Source organism: Saccopteryx leptura, chromosome 2 (assembly GCF_036850995.1).
Source record: "Saccopteryx leptura isolate mSacLep1 chromosome 2, mSacLep1_pri_phased_curated, whole genome shotgun sequence".
Classification (NCBI taxonomy): Eukaryota; Metazoa; Chordata; class Mammalia; order Chiroptera; family Emballonuridae; genus Saccopteryx; species Saccopteryx leptura.
Window position 1 is genome coordinate 270,868,430 of NC_089504.1, and position 26,899 is coordinate 270,895,328.

General features: G+C 37.8%; 1 long non-coding RNA gene across 3 annotated transcripts in view; it reads left to right on the top strand.

Moving 5' to 3' along the window:
• Positions 1 to 26,899, top strand: part of LOC136393427 (uncharacterized) — a 47,717-nt gene that overhangs the window by 4,497 nt on the left and 16,321 nt on the right. For 2 of the 3 annotated variants that reach the window (XR_010749092.1, XR_010749090.1), the window contains exons 2-3: positions 1,263 to 1,393; positions 2,178 to 2,280. This is a non-coding gene — a long non-coding RNA (uncharacterized lncRNA). Of the gene's footprint in view, positions 1 to 1,262; positions 1,394 to 2,177; positions 2,281 to 19,364; positions 21,270 to 26,899 lie in introns of those variants that run through there. The other variant, XR_010749091.1, reaches the window with a different exon arrangement.

A 26,899-nucleotide genomic window follows, 5' to 3' on the forward strand; every position in this document is an offset into this window, starting at 1 on the left:
GAGCAGTTCTTGGCAAGTTAGTTGTCCTTTAATATCCAGAATATATTCGTTACCAACAAATCCTTTGACTGTTTTCTCTGCCTTTCAGATTTTAAGTTCTTTTATTGTTATATATTACTAAGAATATTAGAGAACATTGAAAAGCACATGGGCAAAACTACATTTTATTGATATTCAAAAGAGATGGTCAAGCCTGTCTAACATTTAAAACTGAAATTTTTAAGATGGATTTTGAAGATGGGCTTCATTGGGAAAAGGACAATTTTTACAAATAGTTGTCTCATTAAGTTATCACAAGTTATTTTTCATTCTTCTAAAAGTTAATTTACTCAGCACAATACACTGAAAGGGTATTTTTATTAAAGTCACAAGTAAAAATATACTCCTCTTTTGTATTAGAAAAATTCAAGAGTGTATTTTTGATTGACAATGACATCTGCCACAATTATATTAATCAAGGCAAGAGAGCTTTTCCTATTTACAGTACATTTGTTCTATAGTCTTTAGAGCTTGGAATTACATTACCCTTCCTGATTTAAATGGACTTGGTTGGCTTGGGTATGTCTGGTAGAATAAAAACAGAGGGTGTTAAGAAAGGGACATCATTGAATTACCCCTTCCTGTGTTCTTAATAGTGTTTTCTTTTAAATCAGGTCTTGTTGAAAACAATCATTTCCTTTGCCTTTTTAAGAAACTAAGCTACAATTATGTTTTAGGATGCAATCAAATCTATCAAGTAATGAAGCTAGCTGGTAATTCTTTATTAGACGAGATCAGGCATGTTCAGAGTAGTGTGGCCATAGGTGGTAATTCTTTATTAAATATAGAGTTTTCAGCATATTATGTAAGCAGAATTTATGGTAATATGGAAGTTTAAATCATTGAAATTTTTAACATTTTTCATTTGAGATACTTTTCTAAATATAGCATTGCTTTGGCAACATGGTTATAATAAAGGTTTTGCAATTAAAATACTTATTTTTTAAAACTCATAACATTTTTCTTATATCCTATTTTATACTGATATATTGAATTGTATGATATCAAATTAGATTTCTAGTAGTATAAAAAATACAAAAATTACCTCCTTCCCTCGTGAAAATTTGTTTTGCATCTAAATTATAAATTGTATATTGGCCCTGGCTAGGTGGCTCAGCCGTAGTGTATCACCCAGCATGTGGAAGTCCCAGGTTCAATTCCCGATCAGGGCACATAGGAGAAGGAACCATCTACTTATCACCCTGCCTTCTTTTCTCTTGCAGCCCTGGCTCCAGTGGTTTGAGCAAGTTGATCCCAGGTGCTGAGGATGGCTCCATGGCCTTATCTCAGGCACTGAAATACCTTGGTTTCTGAGGAATGGAGCAATATCCCCAGATGGGCAGAACATTGCCCGGTAGGGGCTTGCTGGGTGGATCCTGATCGGGGTACATGCAGGAATCTGTCTCCCTGCCTCCCTGCCTCTCACTTAATAAAAAAACAAAAAACCAAAAAACAAACAAAAAAATCCAGGTATTTGAATGTTTTGGAAAAATAAAGTAAGAATGCAAGTTTTTTTTATACAGTTGTTAGTTGGTATATATTACACAGTATTAAGGTTCAGAAAACTGGCCCAAAGTTACTTTGCTTGCTCTGATTTCCTAAAATTGTTAAATAATTGACCAGTACGGTGGTGGTATTAGAGCAGCTAAATTATGAGCATAATGAAACAAAGAGTGCCACTTTTTCTCACTCAATGAGCAAAGATAAAAGAATTTTCTACATCCAGTGAAACTATCAAATTTGAGAGTAAGGCCCTGGCTGGTTGGCTCAGTAATGGACCATCGGCCAGGCATGTGGATATCCTGGGTTCAATTCCCTGTCTACCTCTCCCCCTCCCCTTTCTCTCCCTCTCTTCCCCTTCTTCAGCCATGACTCTGTTGGTTCTGGTGCATCAGCCCAGGAGTTGAGGATAGCTCCATGGAGCCTCTGCCTCAGGCACTAAAGATAGCTTGGTTGCAAGCATGGCCCCAGACGTGTCGCTGGGTGGATCCTGGTTGGGGTGCATGTGGAGTCTGCCTCTCAATCTCCCCCCCCTCTCACTTGGAAAAAGAAGGAAAGAATTATTTTGAGGGTAAGATAAAGACAATTCAAATAAGCAAAATCTCAAAAAAATTGCTTCTCATTTGCTTTTGTCTCAGGAAGCTGCTGGAGAGGGTGCTCTATCCAAATGAGGCGATAAACCAAGAGGAAGGCATGAGATCCTGGAATCAGGGACTCCAACTAGTGTTACAAGGAATAGAGGTAACTTTCAAAAGTATTCATGGTATGGAAGATTGAAATAAAAAGTTGAATGAGTACAGGTGAAAGAGAAAGGTAGAAAAATAAAAGGTAGAAATAAAGAAGAGAAAAGCATACTCTGAGCCTACATAATTTTAAGAATGGGTTGGCAAATCTGGCCCTTAAGTTTCCTAGCATCCAAAGCAAAAGGGAAAATATGCTCAGTTACAAGTTCCTTAAGATAAAAACAAAGTAGTGTTTTGCAAAAGACCTATTGTAAATATTCTGAAAAGTATCCTTTGCCATTAATTATATCCCTCCAATGGGATATTGTTTCATATGACATCCTTATAGTGTATCCAAGACCCTAAGCATTATTAAGGCATTCACATGAACCAAGGGCATGCAAATGGCTGGTCAGGTTATTAATTGGCACCCTGTTCAATTTCATGGGAGGCTAGAAGGAGGTTTGTAGGTTAGTCTTTCTATTGTCTGAGCAATTTCGCCCAACATTCTAGCTCTGTCGAAGCAAAACAACCTCTCTTAACTGCACTTGCCCCCATTAGAAGGCAGTTTAGCATCTCTCTAGTCACTGAGGCACGTTCATTTGGAGTCTCATACCCCCCTCCCCCAATGGCTCATCAGAGTATGCCTTCCTACCTTAATTTCTGAGAGAAATTTTGGTAAATGTGCTCTTCTCTAATGCATTACATTTCCAATTAACATTTTAGTATTTTTAGACTGGATTTTTCTGGTCCTCCTATTAATCTAATTGCAAATGTAATCTAGGTAGACAACTTGCTGATGGCACAGTTCCTTCAACAGGGGACAGTCACATTTCTGTTGTCTTTAGTAGAAAAGCTTGGAATTGAAGACTGGAAAATGTCATGTTAGCCTGATAGAGTTCATAGTAACATTTTGACCTGAAGTAAATTTCCATATATTAAATGAAGATTCAATGAAATAATGTCTCTTTAATAGTATTATTAGATTTCTTAAATATTTATTTACTATTATTTCTAAAATAATATTTCAGCTAAGTCTACATTTAGCATGGCTGTAAAATTATATTTAACCAGTTGACTTATTTTTCATACCTACTGTTAATTATTGGCCCTTTTTAAAAATAGAAACATGTTTTTCTTAAACTTGATGTGATTTATAAACAATGATCTCTGAAGTATTAAATGTAATATTCTTGTAAATAGAATGGTCATAAATTTAGAAATGGTTTTTATAAATGAGAAAATATCACAGATGTTGAGGAGTTTTTTCTTTGTAAATTTTTCTTTTCAAATTTAGCCACTATTTTTAGTTTAGAAAAGTCTATACAATAAAAATTTTTAGGAATGACATCAGCAAGATGGCAGAGTAGAAAACCCTGGAGCCTTCTTCCCCACAAACACACCAATTCAGCAATAATTCATGAACATATTAACTTTGTGAGAAATCCAAAACTAATGGAAAGGCTCTTGCACTGTCACTGTGAGGCCAGTCATCAAAGTCAGTAGGGAGATTCAGGACACCATCTCACCAGAATCCCTGTCCCCAGCACAGTGCCATATAATCAACTAGGACACCTACCTCCCAGTTTCTTCCAGAGAAGGGAAAGGGTTGGTTCATGGATGTAACACCCCAGCTTTCCAATAGTGCTTCCCAGAGAACTGGCTTCTGTCTTGTAAGTCTTGGAACTCTGATGGGTCTAGCATAATCTAGCCACCTGAGGGAGAATGTTATGGGTTAATAGATGTCACAGACCCTCCATCCTGTTTAGCGTGGAGTGAGCAGATGAGAAATCCTAGTTCTTAATTACCTCTTGGGAAGGAAAAGAGTGATCCATGTGTCCAGAGCTCCAACTTCTCTGGGGCTGACCAAAGAACTAGAATTTGTCTTGTCAGTCCTAGAGCTCTGATGAGTCTGGTGCAATCTAGCTGCCTGGAGGAGAATGAAGACAATGGTTAGACTAATAGATGCAGTAGCTCCCCCACGCCCAGCTCAGCAAGGAACAAGTGGACAAAACCCACAACTTTTTGCTTTTCTCTGGAAGGGGAAGAGTTGGAAGAGGCCCCCAGAACCTCTGGGGATGTCAGGTAGGAGACTTCTCTTATATGAAGCCAGTCCATGAAGATTGAGAGAGATGCCTACTTTGTATAATGCACCGACACCAGCACATAGACACAAGGAAAATGAAGAATCAGGCAAAGGTATTCAAAACAACGGAGCAGCATGTTATTTCTAGAAACTGACCCTAGTGAAACACAGTTATATGATTTACCTGAAATAGAATCCTAAATAACTTTTACAAAGATGCTTACTAGGTCAAGTGAAAAATATGTGAACAAAGTGAGAATTTCAACAAAGACAGAAAATATGTATTTAAAAGTACCAAACAGAAATCATGGAGCTGAAGAACACCGTAACTGAACTGAAAAAATCACTAGAGTTGTTCAACAGTAGACTAGATCAATCAGAGGGAGGGATTAGCCAACTCTTAAGACAAGTTATTAGAAATAATTTAGTCAAATGAGCAAAAAGAAAAAAGAAAGAGTGAAGAAAATTTAAGGAACTTATGGGACATTACCAAATGGAGTAATACATGCATTAGGGGAGTCCAGAGGAGAAGAGAGGGAGAGAAAATGGACCAAAGGCTTATTTAAAGAAATAATGTGTCAAAATTTTCCAAATCTGAGGAAGGAAATGGACATCCAAATCCAAGAAGAAAAACAAAAACAAAAAACAATTGGAGGTGAACCCAAAGAATCCACACTGAAACAAATTACAATCAAATTGTCAAAAGACAAGGACAGAGGGACAGCTGTCAGAGGGAAGGGGGATGAGAGGATGGGATCAGAGAAGGGAAAGGGATTAGTAAAATTATGTATACATAACACATAGATACCGATAACAGGACAGCAAATCCCAGAGGGAAGGAGGGAGGGAGTTAGGGGAAAAGGGGTGTAAATGGGGACACAGGGGTGGGGGTGAGAGTGTTATATTCAGTGGGACACTTGAATCCATGTTAACACAATAAATTAATAGCCTGACCTGCGGTGGCGCAGTGGGTAAAAGCGTCGACCTGGAACACTGAGGTCGCCGGTTCAAAACCCCGGGTTTTCTTGGTCAAGGCACATATGGGAGTTGATGCTTTCTGCTCCTCCTTCCCTTCTCTCTCTGTCTCTCTCTCTGTCTCCTCTCTCTAAAATAAATAAATAAAATCTAAAACTAAAATAAATAAAATAATAAATTAATAAATTTTTTTAGAAAGACAAGGACAGAGATCATTTTTGAAAGCAACAAGAAAAGAGCCACTTGTCATGTACAGTAAAACTCCATATGAATACCAGTGGATTTTTCATCTGAAACCTTGTAGGTCAGAGGGAGTTGAATTATATATTTAAAGTGCTTAAAGGAAAAATAGATCCAACCAAAAATAATCAGCAAATCTGTCATTCAGAAATGAAGGAGAAAGACTTTCCCAGACAAACAAATCTGAGGGAGTTCATCACTACCAGATCTGTCTTATAGGAAATACTAAAGGGAATTCTTCAAGTTGGAATGAAAGGATGCTAAATAGCAATGTAATAGCATAAGAAAGTATGAAACTTTAGTGAATATATAGACAAATACAGAATACTGTATTACTGTAATGGTAGTAGGTAAATCACTTTTAAATCTAGTATAAAAGGTAAAAGACAAAAGTATTAAAATGAAGATAACTAAAAATTTCACAAGATACACAATGAATAGATGTAAATTGTGACAACAGTACATAAAGGGGGTGAAGGTAAAGTGGAGTTTTTGTGTGTGGTTGAACTTATATTGTTATCAGCTTAAAATAGACTTATAACTTATAAGATATTTTATGTAAGCTCCAAGGTTACTACGTGCGCACACACACACGCACACATTTCTATAGAAGTTACACAAAAGAAAAAGAGAAAGTAATCAAAGCATATCAATACAAGAAATCCAAACATGAAGGAATATAAAAACAGAAGGAAAAACAGACTGAAGAAATACAGGAGTAACAGAAAACAACTAACAAAATGGCAATGGTAAAAATTTCCCTATCAATAATTACTTTAACTGTAAATGGATTAAACTCCCTATTAAAACGCGTAGATTGGCTGAATGGATTTTTTTAAAAACCGAACTATATGCTGTCTGCAAGACTCTCACATTATATTTAAGGACACTCATAGGCTGAAAGTGAAAAAAAAGAAAACAATATTACAGGCAAATGGTGACCAAAGGAGAGGAGGGGCAGCTGTATATATATCAGGAAGAAAAAGAAACCAGACTAAGTAAAAAAACTGTCACAAGAGGGAACAAAGGTCATTATATAATGATATAAGATAATAATTATAAAAATAGCCAACAGAAAAAATCCTCAATTTCACCAATCACCAGAAAAATATAAATCAAAACCACAATGAGATTTCACTTCACATCTTTCAGAATGGCATATATATAAATAAGTGTTGATGAGTATGTGGAGAACTTCCATACTGTTGGCAGGAATGCAACATGGTGCAGCTGCTGTGGAAAAACAGTATGAAGGTTCCTCAAAAATTCCACGTGGAACTACTATATGATCCAGCAATCGCCCTTCTGAGTAGTTAAAAGAATTGAAATCATGCCCTGGTTAGGTAACTCAGTTGGTTAGAGCATCATCCCGAAGCACAGAGGTTGCTGGTTCAATTTCTGGTCAGAGCCATATAAGAACAGACTTATGTTCCTGTCTCTCTCTCTCCCTTCCTCTCTCTAAAATAAATAAAACAAACATTTTTAAAAATTAAGTAAAAAAAGAAAAGGAATTGAAATCAGATCTGAAAGAGATATTAACATTCGTATATTCATTGCAGTACTATTCATAGTAGCCAAGATGTGGAAACAACCTAAGTTTGTCCACCAACAGATAAATGGATATAGAACATGTGGTATATATATACATACAATAGGATACTATTTTGCAAGATGTGGCAGCATGGATGAACCTTGAGAACATTATGCTAAGTGAAATGAGTCAGTCACAGAAAGACAAATACTGCATGATTCCACTAAAATGAGGTATCTGTAATAGTCAAATTCATGGACTCAAAGAGTGGAATGATGGTTGTCAGGTTCTAGTGATCACTATGTGATATTATACCTATAGTCAACAGTAATGTACACTTAAAATTTTAAGAGCATAGCCTGACCGTGTGGTGGCGCAGTGGATAGAGCATCAGACTGGGATGCTTAGGACCCAGGTTTGAAACGCTGAGGTTACCCGCTTGAGTGCAGGTTCATCCCAGCTTGAGCATGGGCTCACCAGCTTGAGTGCAGGGTTGCTGGCTTGCGCATGGGATCATAGACATGACACTATGGTCACTGGCTTGAGCCCAAAGGTCGCTGGTTTAAAGTCCAAAGGTCACTGTCTTGAAACCCAAGGTTGCTGGTTTGAGCCCAAGGTCACTGGCTTAAGCAAGGGATCACCACCACCACCCTGCCCCATCAAGGCACATATGAGAAAGCAATCAATGAACAATGAAGGTGGCACAACGAAGAATTGATGCTTCTCATCTTTCTCCCTTCCTGTCTGTCCCTATTTCTCCCTCCCTCTGACTCTCTCTCTGTCTCTGTCAAAAAAAAAAGTTTTGGAATGACATCAGAGTAATGGCACGGTAGGAAGCGATACCGATAAATCTCCCCCAAAACTAAACAAGATCTTCAACCAGAAACAGAAAAAACTATTCTTGGAGCCTCCAGATGTTTCACAATACACCCGAAGGTATGGTAGAGCGAAAAATTGGCTAAATATATAATCAAACCCTGACGGAAATAGGGAGTAAGAAATCCTCCGCCTTCCTCACTAACCTAAATAGGGCTGCTTTCACTGGGAACTGAGAGTATAGAAACTAAGGCGGGCAAAGGGGGTGAATAGATCCAGGCCGCGGCACAAACAGCTGAACCAGGCTTTGGCACAGAGATCCAAGCCGAGGAAAAACTGTGACTGTGGCAACCCAAGCAATACAAGCTAACACTTGTGCCAAACCCAGACAAAGAAAGACAAGTGGGGCAGCCATTCGCCCTGATCTCCTGGTCGGCGCGCGCAGATAGTGGGCGAGAGATTCCTTCGAAAGCCCCGGGAGTGGGCGCCCGTGTTATCCCACAGAGAGGCAGAGTCAGAGGCCTTTGTGTGGGCCGAAAGCGGAATCTCCGGGCCACCCCAGCACCCTGAAAAAGCCGCGCACGGGGAGGGAGCAAGAGCCAATTCCAACGCTGGAACTTTTCCGTGCAGGCGGGGGTCTCACTCAGAGTGAGAGGCGGCAGGCCTGATATCCTGGTCGGCACGGAGAGTGGGCAAGAGATTTCTCCAAGTGCCTCGTCAGTAGGCGCCCGCCCGTGTTACCCCACAGAGAGGCAGAGTCAGGGGCCTTTGTGTGGGCCGAAAACGGAATCTCGGGCCACCCCAGTGCCCTGAAAAAGCCACGGACGGGGAGGGAGCAAGAGCAAATTCCAACGCTGGAACTTTTCCATGCGGGCAGGGGTCTCACTCGGAGTGAGAGGTGGCCGGCCTGATATCCTGGTCGGCACGGAGAGTGGGCAAGAGATTCCTCCGAGTGCCTTGGCAGTAGGCGCCCGCCCGTGTTACCCCACAGAGAGGCAGAGTCAGGGGCCTTTGTGTGGGCCGAAAGCAGAATCTCGGGCCACCCCAGCACCCTGAAAAAGCCGCGCACGGGGAGGGAGCGAGAGCCAATTCCAACGCTGGAACTTTTCCGTGCGGGCGGGGGTTTCACTCAGAGTGTGAGACTGCCGGCCTGATATCCTGATCTGCGTGCGCAGATAGTGAGCGAGAGTTTCCTCCAAGCACCCCGGGAGTGAGCGCCCGCCCGTGTTACTGGACAGAGTGGCAGAGCCAGAGGTCTTTGAGTGGGTGGAAGCCCTGCCTGATTATGCTAGCAGCTCTGACTGACTGAGCCTTACCCAGAGCCCTGTGCTGAGTGGGAATAGAGTGGGGAGTTGCCAGCTCTTTGAGCCTCTTACTATCCAGGCAGAGGCAGCAGCAACCCCATAGCTGGATTATCAGGCTACTAATTGAGGAAGGAAAGACTAGGAGAGAGGCTCCAGGAACACGGACTCTCTCACTGTTGGAGCCTATAAATGCTAATGAGCCTCGACTGCCAACGAGACTGAAGCACAATACATGACATCGCCATAGAGACTTATCAACTGCAAACCTCTACCTGAGCATGCCACAGGGGCAGAACCCGGGGTACAGAGTCACCGACCAGGAAGAGGGAGAGAAAAGAAAAAGCAAGAAGATAACCTCTCAAAATCAAGAATAATCTGCAGACTTTATAACCTATCCCATTTTATTATATTTGTTTGTATGTTTCTCTTATCTTCATTCTTGATTTTTTTTTTTCCTCCTCCAATTTGGTCGTTTAACTCTCTGCCGGTCTTACTCTCTCCTCTCCTTGAACTACACTACCCAAAAGTGTTACATCTCCCATTATCTTTTCTTTCCTCTTCCTTTCTCTCTATGAAGGTTGCACTCCAAAACCCTTAACTCTCTCTCTCTCCTCTTTTTTCTCTTTTCTTCTTTTAGTGGTTCCCTCTTTTTTTTTCTTTTTTTCTCTCTTTTCTCTCTCTATATTAGTTTCTTCATTTCTCCTTTACATCTCCTCTCCTTCAAACCTCAATAACAAACAAATTATCTTATCTGGGACTCAAACTTATGTTTGTGGCATTTTGGGTTTTTTTTACTTCACCTTTTTAATTCACTAGCAGTGCTCCCATCCCTGGTTCTCCATTTTATCTAGTTCTTGTTCCACTAAATACAATAGTAATTTTTTAACTTTTCCCCCCATTTTCCTGTTTCCCTTTTATTCCTATCATCATATCTCTTAGTCAACGAACACCTAAAAGCAAATCATTTTATTCTTGACCCAAATTTTTTCCTTATTTGCTTTTTGTGGGTCCATACCCCCTTTTTTTTGCCCCTTTATTCTCCCCAATTCAGGCCCTCCATTACAGGCACTATTTGTTCTATTTAGTACAATATAATTCACAGTTCACCACAAGATTTTCTCAAGAAAGAGGAGAGAGGAGAGGAGAGGAAAAAAGGAGGGGGGGAATAATTTCTTTTTTTTAAATTTTTATTTTATTTTATTTTTCTTTAATTATTAATTTTTTTAAAAAACTTTGATTTTTTATTTTTTTAACTCTTTAGTCTTTATTAAATCTCATTAATACTATCAACAAAACCACCCTCAGATGCCATTAAGGAAGAGAAAATTGAATATCATGGATACAAAAGAAAGAGAGGTAAGACAGATAGATGAGGAAAAATCTATGGAGAAAAATTTTAATATATTGGAAACCTTGGAATTAAATGACAGAATTTAATATAGAAATCCTAAAAATACTCAGAGATATACAAGAAAACACAGAAAGGCAATTTAGGGAGCTCAGAAAACAACTCAATGAACACAAAGAATATATTTCCAAAGAAATTGAAACTATAAAAACAAATCAAACAGAGATGAAAAACTCAATTCATGAGCTGAAAAACGAGGTAAGAAGCTTAGCTAATAGAACAGGCCAGATAGAAGGTAGGATTAGTGAAATAGAAGACAAGCAACTTGAGGCACAACAGAGAAGAAGAAAGAGACTCAAAAATTAAAAAAAAAAAAAATGAGATAGCCCTACAGGAATTATCTGACTCCATCAAAAAGAATAACATAAGAATAATAGGTATATCAGAGGGAGAAGAGAGAGAAAATGGAATGGAGAACATACTCAAACAAATAATAGATGAGAACTTCCCAAGCCTGTGGAAAGAATTAAAGCCTCAAATTCAAGAAGCAAACAGAACTCCGAGTTTTCTTAACCCCAACAAACCTACTCCAAGGCACATCATAATGAAATTGGCACAAACCAACGGCAAAGAAAAAATTCTCAAGGCAGCCAGGGAAAAGAAGAGTACAACATATAAAGAAAGGCCCATTAGATTATCATCAGATTTCTCAACAGAAACTCTACAAGCTAGAAGAGAGTGGACCCCAATATTTAAAGTCCTGAAACAGAGGAACTTTCAGCCATGAATACTATATCTATCAAAGCTATCCTTCAAATATGAAGGAGAAATAAAAACATTCACAGATACAGAAAAGATGAGGGAATTTATCAGAAAACCCCACTCCAGGAATTACTAAAGGAGGTTCTCCAATCAGATACAAAGAACAAAAAAAAAACAAAGTCACAAGTAAAAGCTCCAAGAAGCACACAACAAAACCAAATTTAAATTGTGACAACAACAAAAAGAAAGGGGGGGAGAGGATGGAGATTAACAGTAGCAAAGGATGATGGAGTGCATAAGTACTCACAAAATAATGCACTACCATGAACAGGGTAGGAAGAACCCTTTTCATTACTTAATGGTAACCACCATTGAAAAAACCACCACAGAAGCACATGATTTAAAAAAGATAGCAACAGAGGAAAGATGTATGGAATACAACCAAATAAAAACGAAAGATAGAAAAATGAAAGAGAAATCAAACAAGACACAAAACTAACAGAAATCAATCTATAAAATGGCAATAGGGAACTCACAAGTGTCAATAATTACACTAAATGTAAATGGATTAAACTCACCAATAAAAAGGCACAGAGTAGCAGAATGGATTAAAAAAGAAAATCCAACTGTATGCTGCCTACAAGAAACTCATCTAAGCAACAAGGATAAAAACAAATTCAAAGTGAAAGGCTGGAAAACAATACTCCAAGCAAATAACATCCAAAAAAAAGCAGGCATAGCAATACTCATATCTGATCATGTTGACTACAAGACAGCAAAAGTACCCAGAGACAAAAATGGCCATTCATAATGGCTAAGGGGACACTGAATCAAGAAGACATAACAATTCTTAATATATATGCACCAAACCAAGGAGCACCAAAATATATAAGACAGCTACTTATTGACCTTAAAACAAAAATACAGTCATACTTGGAGACCTCAATACACTGCTGACGGCTCTAGATCGGCCATCCAAACAGAGAATCAACAAAGATATAATGGCCTTAAACAAAACACCTAGAGCACCTGGATATGATAGACATCTACAGGACATTTCATCCCAAAATGACTGAGTATACATTTTTCTCCAGTGTACATGGATCATTCTCAAGAATTGACCATATGTTGGGCCACAAAAACAATATCAGCAAATTCAGAAAAATCAAAGTTGTACCAAGCATATTTTCTGATCATAAAGCCTTGAAACTAGAATTCAACTGCAAAAAAGAGGGAAAAAATCCCACAAAAATGTGGAAACTAAACAACATACTTTTAAAAAATTAATGGATCAAAGAAGAAATAAGTGCAGAGATCAAAAGATATATACAGACAAATGAAAATGACAGTACGATATATCAGAATTTATGGGATGCAGCAAAATCAGTGATAAGAGGGAAGTTCATATCACTTCAGGCATATATAAACAAACAAGAGAGAGCCCAAGTGAACCACTTAACTTCACACCTTAAGAAACTAGAAAAAGAAGAACAAAGACAACCCAAAACCAGCCGAAGAAAGGAGATAGTAAAAATCAGAGCAGAAATAAATGAAATTGAGATCAGAAAAACTATAGAAAAAATTAATAGAACAAGGAGCTGGTTTTTTTAAAAGATCAACAAAATTGACAAACCCTTGGCAAGACTTACCAAGGAAAAAAGAGGAAGAACTCATATAAACAAAATCCAAAATGAAAGAGGAGAAATCACCACGGACACCGTAGATATACAAAGAATTATTGTAGAATACTATGAAAAACTTTATACCACTAAATTCAACAACCTAGAAGAAATAAATTCCTAGAACAATACAACCTTCCTAGACTGAGTCAAGAAGAAGCAGAAAGCCTAAACAGACCTATCAGTAGAGAAGAAATAGAAAAAACCATTAAAAACCTCCCCAAAAAGAAAAGTCCAGGCCCAGACAGCTATACCAGTGAATTTTATCAAACATTCAAAGAAGACTTGGTTCCTATTCTACTGAAAGTCTTCCAAAAAATTGAAGAAGAAGCAATACTTCCAAACACATTTTATGAGGCCAACATAACCCTCATACCAAAACCAGGCAAGGATGGCACAAAAAAAGAAAACTACAGACCAATATCTCTAATGAATACAGATGCTAAAATACTAAACAAAATACTAGCAAATCGAATATAACAACATATCAAAAAAATAATACATCATGATCAAGTGGGATTCATCCCAGAATCTCAAGGATGGTTCAACATACGTAAAACGGTTAACGTAATACACCATATCAACAAAACAAAGAACAAAAACCACATGATCTTATCAATAGACGCAGAAAAGGCTTTTGATAAAATACAACACAATTTTATGTTTAAGACTCTCAACAAAATGGGTATAGAAGGAAAATATCTCAACATGATAAAGGCCATATATGATAAACCATCAGCTAACATCATATTAAATGGCACTAAACTGAAGGCTTTCCCCCTTAAATCAGGAACAAGACAGGGTTGTCCACTCTCTCCACTCTTATTTAATGTGGTACTAGAGGTTCTAGCCAGAGCAATCAGACAAGACAAAGAAATAAAAGGCATCCATATCGGAAAAGAAGAAGTAAAGGTATCACTTTTTGCAGATGATATGATTCTATACATCGAAAACCCCAAAGAATCCACAAAAAGACTACTAGAAACAATAAGCCAATACAGTAAGGTCGCAGGATACAAAATTAACATACAGAAGTCCATAGCCTTTCTATATGCCAACAATGAAACATTTGAGAATGAACTCAAAAGAAGAATCCCCTTCATGATTGCAACAAAAAAAAAATAAAATACCTAGGAATAAACGTAACAGAATGTAAAGGACTTATATAATGAAAACTATAAACCATTGTTAAGGGAAATCGAAAAAGATATAATGAGATGGAAGAATATTCCTTGTTCTTGGTTAGGAAGAATAAATATAATCAAGATGGCTATATCACCCAAAGCAATATACAAATTTAATGCAATTCCCATCAAAATTCCAATGACATTTTTTAAAGAAATGGAGCAAAAAATCATCAGATTTATATGGAACTATAAAAAACCCTGAATAGCCAAAGCAATCCTAAAGAAAAAGAATGAAGCTAGGGACATTACAATACCTGACTTCAAACTATATTATAGGGCCACGACAATCAAAACAGCATGGTATTGGCAGAAAAATAGACACTCAGACCAATGGAACAGAATAGAAAACCCAGAAATAAAACCACATATATATAGTCAAATAATTTTTGATAAAGGGGCCAACAACACACAATGGAGAAAAGAAAGCCTCTTCAACAAATGGTGCTGGGAAAACTGGAAAGCCACATGCAAAAGAATGAAACTGGACTACAGTTTGTCCCCCTGTACTAAAATTAACTCAAAATGGATCAAAGATCTAAACATAAGACCTGAAACAATAAAGCACATAGAAGAAGACATAGGTACTAAACTCATGGATCTGGGTTTTAAAGAGCATTTTATGAATTTGACTCCAAAGGCAAGAGAAGTGAAGGCAAAAATTAATGAATGGGACTACATCAGACTAAGAAGTTTTTGCTCAGCAAGAGAAACTGATAACAAAATAAACAGACAGCCAACTAAATGGGAAATGATATTTTCAAACAACTGCTCAGATAAGGGCCTAATATCCAAAATATACAAAGAACTCATAAAACTCAACAACAAACAAACAATCCAATAAAAAAATGGGAAGAGGACATGAACAGACACTTCTACCAGGAAGAAATACAAATGGCCAACAGATATATGTAAAGATGCTCATCTTCTTTAGTTATTAGAGAAATGCAAATCAAAACTGCAATGAGATACCACCTCACACCTGTTAGATTAGCTATTATTAACAAGGCAGGTAATAGCAAATGTTGGGGAGGCTGTGGAGAAAAAGGAACCCTCATACACTGTTGGTGGGAATGTAAAGTAGTACAACCATTATGGAAGAAAGTGTGGTGGTTCCTAAAAAAACTGAAAATAGAACTACCTTATGACCCAGCAATCCCTCTACTGGGTATATACCCCAAAAACTCAGAAACATTGATATGTAAAGACACATGCAGCTCCATGTTCATTGCAGCATTGTTCACAGTGGCCAGGACATGGAAACAACCAAAAAGCCCTTCAATAGATGACTGGATAAAGAAGATGTGGCACATATACACTATGGAATACTACTCAGCCATAAGAAATGATGACATCGGATCATTTACAGCAAAATGGTGGGATCTTGACAACATTATACGGAGTGAAATAAGTAAATCAGAAAAAACCAGGAACTGCATTATTCCATGTGTAGGTGGGACATAAAAGTGAGACTAAGAGACATTGATAAGAGTGTGGTGGTTACGGGGGAGGGGGGAGAGGGAGAGGGAAAGGGGGAGGGGGAGGGGCACATAGAAAACTAGATAGAAGATGACAGAGGACAATCTGACTTTGGGTGATGGGTATGCAACATAATTGAACGACAAGATAACCTGGACATGTTTTCTTTGAATATATGTATCTTGATTTATTGATGTCACCCCATTAAAAAAATAAAATTATAAAAAAAAAGTTTTAAGAGCATAGATCTCATGTTAAATGTTCTTACCACAATAAAAAATTTTAAATGTAATTTTCCGTTGTTTGAATCTTGAATCTTGTATTTTCTCCTTATAGAAATTCTGAAACTCTATGCTATATAAAAATAGCACTTAAATCAACAGCAAAACTAGTTAACTTATTTGTAAGAGAAAATTTATAGCCATAAAATCTTAATAGCTAATGACTGTGATTCATTGCTCTTCACAATCCCATCAGTATTTAAAAGCTAAAGACTCTTGTATGTATTTATGTCATTTAATTATGGAAAGAACCAAAAATACTTTTTGTTCAATCAACCTAGCTTTCTCAGTGTAAAATTCGCTGTGTGAATGGAATAGAAATATAATATTCTTAAATATTTTAGAAACTGGAAAAATGAAGATCTGGTCAAGTAAAATACTTTTTTAGATCTTTGCTTTCTAAAAATCAACGACCAACTAATTGGAAGGTTGGCATGTGATACCAAATCTGCTTGCCGCCCCTACTTATGTATCTCCTTTTCTAGACAGTGAGCTCTTTAAGTGAGAGATTTTGTCTTTTCATATTTGAAACCTTACAGAAGGAAATGGAGAGAGATATAGAGCATTCAGTAATTCTTGTTAAGTGGCTAGCAAATATACTGCTCACAAAAATTAGGGGATATTTCAAAATGAATATGAAGCAATATAAAAAGAAGTATTTGATTTTTTTATTAAACAAGAACATCAGAAAAGCAAACAAGTCAAAGAAAATTGTTTGATTATGCAAATAAGATGCAAAGCCAACTTTTATTTCATTGATGAAAATGCACTGTACAAAAGACTGAAAGTGCTGGGGTATTTGCACATTCCCTGACCCCCTAATTTTTGTGAGCAGTGTAGCTACAAAAGGTGAATTATTATCACCAGTATTTTTGGAATAAATTGAATAAGGCCCTTTGTTCTCCTTTCTGCCACAATCTCTATTTCATACCTTTGAATAGGCAATAGGCCTGATCTGTTTTTGTCTATATGCCTGTGTGTGTGTGTGTGTAATATGAATGTTTCAGTGAGGTACCCACCTGTCTACATCCTCCATCTCTATAGCCCATGATCAGAAAGATTTGAGGGGCAATTATAACTTTACCACAACTTTCATAAGGGAAGTGGCTTTATATAGTTTATGCATCCATTAAACTATATAACATTTTCTCCAAGTAAAGATATAGGATTCCTTTGTATTAGATTTATAATTTCATATAATTAGTAGAGGGAAAAGGTAAACATAAAATCATTTTTAAAAGAGGGCATTGGCATAGAATGGGGCAAACATCAGACCACTAGGAACGGATATTCTGTGGAAGGAAGGACAGTAGTACAGCCAGGCCCTGACTTGGAGGCCTGGCTTCTGGTACTGGTGCTCCTGACTAGCTGCGGGACCGACACGGATCACCAGGTCCCTGTTTGTTTGCTCATCTGGAAAATGAGGGGGCCCGGTGACCTTTATGATTTCTTCCAATTCTGTGGTTCTGTGCTTTGCATGACTCTTGAATAACAGAGTACTGGCATTGCCAAAGCCTGAGCTTCAAGCCTCTTTTTGCTTCGCTCTATTGTGCTTTCACGGCATTGTTATGATGTAAACATGAGTGTTTCAGAATTTCCATTTTTCAGACGGGAGTCTGAATGGGTGACTTTTGGTCGTGTGATGGATTGCCTAACCTTCCTTGGATCATCGTATGTTTAGGAGGAAAACAAGCTCCCCTTTTCAGGACAAGAGAGCATATTCTGCACCATTATGTTGGCCCAATCAGTTATTCCCTTTTTCTGCCAGATTATGTTGAATCATTTCACTTTTTACGTTCCCCCTACACACTTATCTATCTTATTCACAAACAAACCAATCTATTTTAGAACTGCAAAATAAAAATCACCATCTGTGCTTCATGGTCTAAGATCTTGTCATCATTCCCTTTAATCTCCACAAGGAGCTTCCCATTTCTGTTCCCTTTCCAGCACTAGAGCAGTCTTCTAGATTCTTGATGTGTACCCCTGAACATTGAATCTTCACTCCTTCCATCAACACTTCAAGGTCTTTCAGGGATGGACCCCCAGGTCTAAAACACAGGGCACCAAACAGTGCCCCACAACCTATATATATTGATCCTGGTTTTTCAAATAGACAAATGAATGCATGCGCAAACAGATGCAGACAGTGGGAGAAGTAAGTCTTCTTTTACCTCCAAACTCTGAATCTTTTTTCTAAGAAGTAGTATCACTTTTGCATTTTTTTTTTGCCAAAATTTATATTTTTCAAATAAGCTATCACCTTTGGTTTGAGCTACGTAATTTCTCTAAATGATAATTGCTATCTTATTTCTTTTGAGCTGTAACACAAACTGACTTACTACCATTGTTTAACATCTTTACATGCCCTACTTTAATTTTTAAGTCAAACAATAGGCAAAAATCACAATTATATTAGAAGTGAAAAAGGATTAAAGGAACACCAAACTGGAAGCAAAAACTTGGTTTTGATAAAGGATCTTCCACTTGACTCAAGTTATCCATGAGAGCCATTCACTCATAAATTCTGTAATTCTGTGATTTTCTTCCACCTACACCTGCATTATTATTATTATTATTATTTTATTTTATTTTTTTACAGAAACAGAGAGTCAGAGAGAGGGATAGACAGGAACGGAGAGATATGAGAAGCATCAATCATCAGTTTTTCATTGTGGCAGCTTAGTTGTTTATTGATTGCTTTCTCATATGTGCCTTGACCCGGGGGGTACAGCAGACTGAGTAACTCCTTGCTCAAGCCAGCGACCTTGGGACCAAGCTGGTGAGCTTTGCTCAAACCAGATGAGCCTGCGCTCAAGCTGGCGACCTCAGGGTTTTGAACCTGGGTCCTTCTCATTCCAGTTCGACGCTCTATCCACTGCGCCACCACCTGGTCAGGCTACACCTGCATTTAAATAATACATAGAATCTTCCAGAATCACAATCAAAAAGCCATGTGATTCTTCTGTTAATGAAAGGGCAGAAGGAAACTGACATGTTTTGAGAGCCAAGTATACCCAAGATCAGGTGCTAATGATACACTATTATATTACCTCTTCGTTTTTATGGGCTGCTCTGCTACTGGTACTCTCATGTAGTTTTTAAAGAACTTCAGGAGATAAGCTTGTTCTGTGTGTGGTAAAATGGAAATATTGTCAAGATAAAGTGTATGTTTTTAAAATACAGATGAGCATGTAGGTCATAGTCCCATTAATTACAAAAAGGTCTTTCCTTGTATAAGCCTTAAAAAAATCTGGAAAGCTACACAAGAAAAGGTTAACAATTGTTGGCTCTAATAAATGTTACTAGGAGTTGAGAATGGAGTAAAGAAAAAGATTTTTACTCTTAGTATCATATTCTTTTGCATTTTTTAAAAAATCAAGGGCAGGTATTAATTTAGTTCTTATGTCCCCTTTAGGAGAGAGGAAATAAAAGAAGTCTTGGGAGAGTCAAGAGAATCAGTATCTGTAGTCCATTTTACTCCTTTCTTCATGTGAAGAGAATTATCTCAACGTAGAAGAAAAGATATTTGCCTAAGTATAGATAAATCCGTACGATTTTCTTTCAGAGGGGTGCAAGAGGAGAGCCTTTGTTGTCTTTGCTCTGCCTTTGGAATCTGGCTTCCAATATTTTAGCAAATGCAGCTCAGAGATAAATGGAAATGGGGTGAAACAAAGACTTACATATGCAATGTAAGGCAGTTACAATGGTTCAGTTCTTGTTGCACAATGTATGGTTTATTCATTTCTTTATTCTTCTTTGCTTTGGTCTATAAAATGTGGTTTGCCTTTGAATGAAATCCCCTCAAATATAAGAAAAAATTCTGGCCCTGGCTGGTTGGCTCAGCGGTAGAGCATTGGCCTGGCATGTGGAGGTCCTAGTTTGATTCCTGGTCAGGGCACATAGGAGAAGCAAACATCTGCTTCTTCACCCCTTGCTCTCCCTGTTCTCTCTCTCTCTCTCTCTCTCTCTCTCTCTCTCTCTCTCTCTCTCTCTCTTCTTCTCGCACAGCCATGGCTTTATTGATTCAAGCACATTGGCCCCAGGCGCTAAGGATGGTTCCATGAAGCCTCTGCCTCAGGTGCTAAAAATAGCTTGGTTACATGCATGGCCCCAGATGGGCAGAGCATTGGCTCCAGACAGGGATTGCTGAGTGTATCCTGTCAGGGTGCATGTGAGAGTCTGTCTCTATTGCCTCTCCTCTCACTTGGAAAAAGAAGGAAAAAAAATCTGAACTTCTACAATAGTATTCATATCCTAAGACAACTCTAAAACACAAAAATAATGATCTAAATATAAAGTTGGCTGGAAAACATATACTCTGTTTATTGGTTTGGGATTAAGTAAAATGGCAGTACCCTCCTTAGTCCTGTTGCCAGAAGAACCCCACTTCTACTAGCAACAGTCCCAGGTGAGGGGCCTCTGCCCTGGGTCCTGGACTTCAGGGGACCCTGCAAATATGCATGCACACACACACACTGGCAGCCTATGACCCTCAACACCTGCCCTAGTGACTAACACAATTCAAGTCCAAGGAAACACTTCATCACATCTCTTTGCTATAAAGTTTTGTGAATAACACTGCCACCAACATCAGGGTCAGACATTGCTTTGGATACAGGGAGAACTTGAGTGGAAGAAACACCTACATAAAAGACTTGTCAAATATACTTGTCAAACCCTTCTGGATACCATTAATGAATAGGTTCTTGCATTAAAAAGTATGCTTTCCTAGTAATGTAGGAATGAATTTTCTTCTTTTTTTCCCTCCTATGCATGGTTACAAAGGTAATCATGAATTAACATGGTATTCTGAACAGTTGCACATAGCAGCCGAGGAACATGCTACAGTGTTAGTTCATATTACTCTTTAATTTGTATATGTATAGACTGAGACATAACATGCATTAGGGAAAAAATGACTTTAATAATTTTTCCATCGATTTGAGAGAGAGAGGAAAGGAGGGAGGGGTAGAGAGAGGGAGAGAGAGAGAGAGAATAGAGAGAGAGAGAGATAAGCATCAATTCATTGTTCCATTTAGTTGTACTCATTAGTTGCTTCTCATTCGGTGCGGGGATTGAACCTGTAACCTCAGTGCACTGGGACAACACTTTATTCACTGAGCCACCCGACCAGGGCTGGAATGATAGTGACTCTTCACATTGGCAACAAGATGGACATTGAATGCTAGATTGTGAAGTTTTAGGATGTTTTATTTTTATTAAATTAATATTAAATTTTAAGAAAAAGCAAAACTTAATTATTCTTGTTTTAAAAGTGGTAAAATTATAATTTACACAACATTTGTTTCACTTAAATGATTTTTAGTTTAGGAAAAAATAATTTTTGATGATAATACATACTCATTTAATATAATTACATACCGTTTTTAATCTTTAATATAATTACTGCCAATAGAACATAAATTATGTGCAAATCTTGATTATAACAACAGACCTAGAGGTTTCACTGAAATTAAAGCAATTATATAGTATTTATGAATTATGTGTCTTTATTTTATTACTCATCTAGTATGGTCAACTCATCAACAGAACACCCAGATATATCCAATAATAAGGAAATTCTATTGTTTTTCATATTTTGCTCACATAAAAACCACATCCTTTACCTATTTTTCAACTTGTATGTTTTATTAGTCAGCTCAGGCTGCCATCACAAGATACCAGACTGGATGGCTTAAAACAACAGACATTTATTTTCTCACAGTTATAGATGCTAGAAGTCCAAGATCATGGTGCCACAGTGTTGGTTTGTGGTGAGGCCTCTCTTCCTGGCTTGTGTACAGTTACTTTCTTACTGTCCTCACATGGCATTTTCTCTATGCACATGCAGGAGAGATCTTTGGTGTCTCTTCCTCTTATAAAGACATCAGTCCCATTGGATCAGATCTCATTTAACTTTAATTACCTCCTTCAAGGCCCTACTTCTAACTATAGTTATATTGGGAGTCAGGACTTCCACATAGGAATTTGGGAGGGACAAAATTCAGACAATACAGGTGTTATGAAGATGTATTTGTTAAGGGAGAAATATAGAACATACTTAAGTTTGTTGGCTTGATTTGTAACTTTTACATGGTTAGAGATATGGTATGTGGTCCTCTATTTATACCCTTTGCCTAGGACCCCACAACGAAGAAGAAGTATATGCTACAACTTGTGGCTAAAAGTGACTTCCAATCAAACCTAGCCACAGGGGGATTTACAGAAGAATTTTTCAATGAATAAAGCTGCCTTTCAATGGAATGACCTGTATTATGAGATAGTAAGCTTCCTGTCACAGAACACGTGAGACCAATTGGCAGGAATGTTGGGAAGGAATGCCTGTGCTGAGTTGGAGGTTAAACTAAAATCCTGTGAAGACTCCATTATCTAGAAATACAAGCTCTCAGGTCTTCTTTAGTTGTATCTTTTAGAAAACAACAGGAGCTTTCTAAATGCTGGAGTCAGAGATGTCGTCCTTGGGCATACAGTTTCTTCTGAGCACTCTGCGTAATATCTATATAATCTTTTCCACCACAAAAGCTGTTTTTGAGATGTATGAGCTTTCAAGGTCAGACTTTGGCATCTAATATTTCAGGTTACGCAGTAAAACTGCAGAACAACAACAAAAGAACAACCCCACATGCATTATTTTCTGTAAATGCCATTCAGATAACCTCTAAATAAGGCTTTTTGATTCATGTAAAAATCACAGTCATGAAGGGACATTACCACAGAATTTTACCAATCTTTAGGAAATAGCTGATCTGCGCATATATGGGGGACGGGGAAGTATTACTTACCAAGATCTAACTATGGAAAGGCTGGCGTTACTCACAGTCTTCCTATTCCGGAGAGCTTTCTTCTCCTGAGAATTTGGTACATTTTAATGGGAAAGGAGGAAATGTGTTGTACTGAGAATAGTAAAGTATGAAAAGACCTGTGATAGGTCCCCTATTCCTTTTAACTCATTTAATTCATTGGACTAGTAAGGAAACAGACTTGGGGAAGAGAGACAGCATGCCTGAAGTTACAAAGCTAGTTACTAGCACAACCAGGACTAGACCTAATAAGCCTCCTGCTCCCAATCCAGTCTTTGTTCCTATATATCAATATTACATTGCCACGGCCAGTTCATGAAACCATTTAGAACCTGGACTCCCAAGAATAAACACTGGAAAGAAGAATGCCCTTGTTTCTAAAGAAAACAAAAACAAAATTTGCCTAACAAAATATCTAATGTTATGGTGATAATTTTTATTTCTGAGTTCTATTATTCTGGTTACTGAAATCACACAAATAGTCCAGAATTCTCCAGCTAGAGGGCCATGAGTGGAGACCATTGATTTCTCCCCCCTCCGCCCCCTGTGCATGTCAACAAGATGAAAAATCCCTCCACCCCTCTTCTTTCTGTCAGGGTTTAACCTTTTCTTTTTTTGTCTTTGTTTTCTACAAAGACAAAACCTGTAGGCATTTAAAATCCTTTTCCGTAAAATGCTCTAATACATTACAGTACTTAAATTAGAGTATTATTTTTGAAGTCTAACCTCGAGGCCGCCAAAGAAAGCCCCTTTAAGATAAATATATATAGCCTGACCAGTGGTGGTGCAGTGGATAGATTGTTGGCAGGAACGCTGAAGGTCATGGTTCAAAGCCCCGAGGTTACCAGCTAGAGCTTGGGCTCATCAGCTTGAGCGCAGAATCATCAACATGATCTCAAGATCACTGGCTTGAGAACAAGGTCGCTGGCTTGGACCCAAGGTCACTGGCTTGAACAAGGGGTCACTCGCTCTGCTGGAGCCCCCTGGTCAAGGCACATACGAGAAGCAATCAATGAACAACTAAGGAGCAGCGATGAAGAATTGACTCTTCTCATCTCTCTCCTCCCCACCCCTCTCCCTTCCTGTCTCTCTCTCTCTAAAAAAAAGATAAATACACACACACATATCAAAAGAATATAGAAAAACTAGAAAACCTTTAGTGAAAAGAAGGGATGGAAACCATAAAAAGTAACTTGACTTGCAAAACAGACTGTATAAGGAATTGAAACATGAAGGAAAATGCACCAAAACTGGAACTTAGGTCAAATCTACTAAGAAGAGGAGTGAGTCAGGGCAGTTACTGAAGGTTCAGAGTGATCAAAGCAGAAAAGCCCAAACAGGAAATGAAAGTCAAATGACAGAAGACAAAGGGAAATTGAGAATTATTTATAAAAGGAACTACGTGAATAAAAAGGAAAATACTGCCTTATTAGGTATTGGATGGTGGAAATGGATAACCCACTAGCCCGGTTCACACAGAATGATTCCAAGGGGGTCAATACTGCTCCGTGGGAAGAGGGGGGCCACCCGCTTCTCAAGAGGCTTCCCAGCCTGACACTTGTTGCTCATGGCGAATTATCCCCCAAAGCCCCAATTTCCTGAACTGTAAGTTGAAAGGCAGTGATAGTGCCTTTCTAAAAAGAGTAAAGCAGACCCTGTTCATAAAGCACTTTGAATAATGCCTGGTACCTAATAAGTGCTGGACAAATGAGCTGTTATTAATGTCATTACAAAATTATTACTCTAAACTTTTATTCTTATGCTATGAATTATATATTATAGATGTAGTATGGTAATTATAAGACCTTCAAATACTGTACACAGATAACTACCCTCCCCATAGAAAAGGCCATTGTTTGTAATCTGTTTTCATCAACACCCTTCCCACTGGGCCACTAGTGACAAATTTTACTATCTCAAATTTATAAAAATTAGAACAGAGGCAGCTTAAGCAATTTTCTCAACATGATATAACAGTAAATTAGTCTCTTTTATCTTCTAAGATAAAAATAACCACTTAGGTTTTTACATTCTTATTCATAAGCTGTATCATGAAGCATAATCTAAGCAATGATTTAGACTGATTGAATTATAGAAAACCTACATTTGCCCTGTGGTACTAAATATTTCTTCCTTTTTCTTGGTTTTTCATTTTAAATTATTGAGGTAACATTGGTTAATAACATTATATAAGTTTCAGGTGTACCATTTTATAACATAGCATTTGTATATTGCATTGTGTGCCCACCACCCAAAGTCTAGTCTCCGTCTGTCACCATATATTTGACCTCCTTTATCCTCTTCATTCTCCCACTGTCCCTTGCCCCTTTGGTAACCACCATACTGTTGTCTGTGTTTATGAATTTGTTTTGTTTGTTTATTTGTTGCTTTCCATTTTGTACCCTACATATGAGTGAAATCACATAGGTCTTGTTCTTTTCCATCTGACTTACTTCATTTAGCATGATACTCTCAAGATCCACCTGTGTTGTTGCAAATGGCAATACTACATTATTTTTTATGGCTGAGTAGTATTCCATTGTATATATGTACCACATCTTCTTTATCTAATCAGTGTTCAAAGGACACTTAGATTATTTCCATGTCTTGGCTATTGTGAAAAATGCTGCAGTGAACATAGGAGTACAAATATCTTTACAAATCAGTGGTTTCAAATTTTTTGGATAGATACCTAGCGGAGGGATTACTGGGGCATATGGTAGTTCAGTTCTTTCCGTAGAGGCGGCACCAATTTACATTCCCACCAGCAGTGTATGAAGGTTTCCTTTTCTCCATATCCTTCCAACACTTGTTATTTCTTGTCTTACTGGTAATAGCCATTCTAACAGATGTAAGGTGGTATCTAGTTGTGGTTTTGATTTGCATTTCCCTTTATAGTTAGTGAAGTTGAGCATCTTTTCATGTAGTATCTGTTGGCCATCTGTATGTCTTCTTGGAAAAAGTACCCATTCAGTTCCTCTGCCTATTTTTTAAGTGGATTGTTTGGTTTTTGTGTTGTTGAATTATATGAGTTTTTATATTTTTTTGGATATTAGCCCCTTATCAGAGGTATCATTTGCAAATATTCTCTCTCATTTGCTTTGTTCCTTTTTTCTTTTGTTGATGGTTTCTTTTGCTGTGCAGAAGCTTTTTAGTTTTATGTAGTCCCATTCATTTATTTTTTTTAACTTCCCTTGCCTTTGGAGTCAAGTTCACAATAACTCCTCTGAGATCGAGGTCCATACATATAGTATCTATGTTTTTTCTATGTATTTTATTGTTTCAGGTCTTATATTCAAGTCATTTAATCCAGTAATTTTTGTATGATGTCATATAGCAGTCTAGTTTCATTCTTTTGCATATAGCTTTCCAATTTTCTCAACACCATTTATTGAAGCTTTCCTTTTTCTATTGTATGTTTTTGGTTGCTTTTTTGAAAATTAGTTGCCCATATATATGTGTGGGTTTATTTTGGGGCTCACAATTCTGTTCCATTGGTTTGTGTGTGTGTTTTTCTGCCAATCCATACTGTTTTGATTACTGTAGTCTTTTTTTTTTTTTTTTTACAAGAGTCAGAGAGAGGGATAGATAGGGACAGACAGTCAGGAACGGAGAGAGATGGAGAGATGAGAAACATCAATCATTAGTTTTTTTGTTGCGATACCTTAGTTGTTCATTGATTGCTTTCTCATATGTGCCTTGACCATGGGGCTACAGCAGACCGAGTAACCCCTTACTCGAGCCAGCGACCTTGGGTTCAAGCTGGTGAGCTTTGCTCAAACTAAATGAGCCTGCACTCAAGCTGGTGACCTCGGGGTCTCGAACCTGAGTCCTCCACATCCCAGTCCGACGCTCTATTCACTGCACCACCCCCTGGTCAGGCTGATTACTGTAGTTTTGTAGGACAAAAAATACCAGTGTATATGCAATCAATGAGAAGTGATAAATGATAGCTTTAAAGTTGTTTCTTATTTTTCTGGAGACCAGTAATAATGGACCAGCCTAAATCCTTGGACTGGTCTTTGGGAACTGATTCAAGGACTTCCACAGAATCCTGTTGGAGGCCACATATATGTAAAATAACAAAATTAACCAGGTGATATTTATTGAGGGACTACTCTGTTCCAGG